The sequence below is a fragment of the Mustela erminea genome, chromosome 7, assembly GCF_009829155.1.
Source record: "Mustela erminea isolate mMusErm1 chromosome 7, mMusErm1.Pri, whole genome shotgun sequence".
Taxonomy (NCBI): domain Eukaryota; kingdom Metazoa; phylum Chordata; class Mammalia; order Carnivora; family Mustelidae; genus Mustela; species Mustela erminea.
The window spans coordinates 86,470,087-86,473,291 of NC_045620.1; positions in this window are offsets into that span (position 1 = coordinate 86,470,087).

Below are 3,205 nucleotides of genomic sequence, written 5' to 3' on the forward strand. Positions count from 1 at the left end.
CATCCTCTGCCCCTACAGAGACACACACTCTCCATATATCAATATCACCCACCAGAGCAGATACATTCATGACAGTGGATGAACCTACATTAACACATCATTATCACCCAAAGCCCACAGTCTACATTAGGGTTCACTCTTGGTGTTGGACATTCTATGGATATGGGCAAACATGTAATGACATATACCCACCATTCAGTACCATACAGAGTAGTTTCACTCCCCTAAAAATCCTGTGATCTGCCTATTTGTCTCTCCTCACCTTCTAACCCCTGGCAAGCACTCCATAGGGGAGTGGTCTCCATATGTTTTGGTCTCCATACGTCTCCATAGTTTTGCCTTTTCCAGAATGTCAGATAGTTGGAAGTGATGTGGGAAATAAAGGCAGAAGAGAAATTACTGAATATCCTTACTACCTACAACCCATTGACAAGTCTTTAAAACAGGCAGAGTGACATTCCTCTAGGGGCTCAACTACCTAGTTAGTACTTTGCTAAGGGCAAAAGACAATCTTAGCCGGACCCCCAGGATCCTATTAAGTCTACTTTAACATAAAAAAATTCCTTTAGAAATCTCCTTTATTTCTAACCCCCCCAAAATACCTGTTGGCAATCATCCCCCAAGCATATGGCCCACCAATATAACTTGAAGGGTCTCATGACTAAGGTTTTATTAGACAGTAATAAATGACCTCTTCCCAACAATAGCTAGCCCCCTCAAGGCCCTGGAAACCTTGCTTCCAAAATTCCTTAGAGATTTACACTAGCCCTAACCTTCTCCCAAGTTGGAAGTATATAAGGTGTCGCTCCTCATGACCCCATCGCAGCTTTTTCTGCCCATCGTCTTCCCTGTGCTTAAATAAAACCAACTGTTTGAACAAAAGACGTCTCAAGAATTCTTTCTTAGCTATCAGCTTCAAACCCTAATGTTCTTTCTTACATCAGAAATATACAGATTGCTCTAGGTAGCAAAAAACATTTTCACAATGTTTGTTCCAATCCATGAGCATGGAACGTTTTTCCATTTCTTTGTGTCTTCCTCAATTTCTTTCATGAGTGTTCTATAGTTTTCTGAGTACAGATTTTGCCTTTTTGGTTAGATTTATTCCTAAGTATCTTGTGGTTTGGGGTGCAACTGTAAATGGGATTGACTCCTTGATTTCTCTTTTTTCTGTCTTGTTGTTTGTGTATAGACATGCAACTGATTTCTATGCATTGATTTTATATCCTAAAACTTTACCGAATTTCTATATGAGTTCTAGCAGTTTTGGAATGGACTCTTTTGTTTTTTCCACATAAAGTATCATCATATCATCTGCAAAGAGTGAGAGTTTGACTTCTTCTTTGCTGATTCAGATGCCTTTTATTTCTTTTTGTTGTCTGATGCTGAGGTTAGGACTTCTCGTACTGTGTTGAACAGCAGTGGTGATAGTGGACATCCCTGCCATGTTCCTGACCTTAGGGGAAAAGCTCTCAGTTTTTCCCCACTGTGGATTTTTCAAAGATGGCTTTTATGATATTGATATATGTACCCTCAATCCCTACACTGTGAAGAGTTTTGATCAAGAAAGAATGCTGTACTTTATCAAATGCTTTTTCAGCATCTATTGAGAGTATCACATGGTTCTTGTTCTTTCTTTTATTAATGTACTGTTTCACATTGATTGATTTGCAGATGTTGAACCAACCTAGCAGCCCAGGAATAAATCCCACTTGGTCGTGGTGAATCAGGTTTAAATTCTACCTACATTATATCCTCCCCAATGACACACAGAGACACTGATAAGAAAATTAACTAGCTGCCTAACTGGTTGTTTGTATCACATAATTCAAATTATTTTTTTATCACACCAACCCATTGTTTCTGACTGTTTATGCATCTCCATGATAATGTAAGCTGAAGGCATCCAAAGTTTCCCGGTTTAGTTCTTGGATCATGGTCGTCAGTGATTATTTACTGAATGAATGCCCATTTATTTACTTGTTTTATTTTTTTCTTCCAAATTTGTATTTAAATTCCAGTTAGTTAACATACGGTGTAATATTAGTTTCAGGTGTATGATTTAGTGATTCATCACTTACATACAACATCCAGTTCTCATCACAGCAGATGCTCTCCTTAATCCCCATCACCTATTTAACCCATCCTCCTACCCCCACCCCTTACTCCTGTCCACCTCCCTTCCAGCAACCCTGTTTGTTCTCTGTAGTTAAAAGTCTATTTTGCCTCTCTTCCCCCTCCAAGTTTATTTGTTTTTTTCTTAAATTCCACATATAAATGAAATCATATGGTACTTGTCTTTCTCTGACTGACTTATTTTACTTAGCATAATACTGTCTAGCTCCATCGACATCATTGCAAATTCAAGATTTCATTCTTTTTTTATGGCTGAGTAATATTCCTGTGTGTGTGTGTGTGTGTGTGTGTGTGTCTGTGTGTATGCCCCACATCTTTTTTTCCCCATTCATCAGTTGTTGGACATTTGGGCTCTTTCCATAATTGAGCTATTGTTGATAATTCTGCTATAAACATAGGGGTGCATATATCCCTTTGAATCAGTATATTTGTATCCTTTGAGTAAATACCTAGTAGTTCAATGGCTGGGTCATAGGATAGTTCCATTTTTAACTTTTTGAGGAATTTCCAGAGTGGCTGCACAAGTTTGCATTCCCTCCAACAGTATAAGAGGATTCCCCTTTATTGACATCCTCACCAACATCTGTTGTTTTGTTCATTTTAGCCATTCTGACAGGTATGAGGTAATATCTCATTGTAGTTTTGATTTGCATTTCCCCAATGATGAGTGATGTTGAGTATATTTTCATATGTTTGTTAGCCATCTGTATGTCTTTTTAAAAAAAATGTCTATTCATGTCTACTGTCCATTTTTTAACTGTATTATTTTTTTTTGGAGTGTTGAGTTTTTCAGTTTTTTATATATTTTGTATACTAACACTTATCCAATATGTCACTTGCAAATATCTTCTCCCATTCCAAAAGTTGTCTTTTAGTTTTGTTGACTGTTTCTTTCACTGTGCAGAAGCTTTTTATCTTCATGAAATCTCAATAGTTTATTTTTGCTTTTGTTTCCTTTGCCTCAGGAGACATATCTAGTAAGAAACTGCTTGGGCTAATGTCAAAGAGATTACTGTCCATGTTCTCTAGGATTTTAATGGTTTCCTGTCTCACATTCACCCACTTTGAA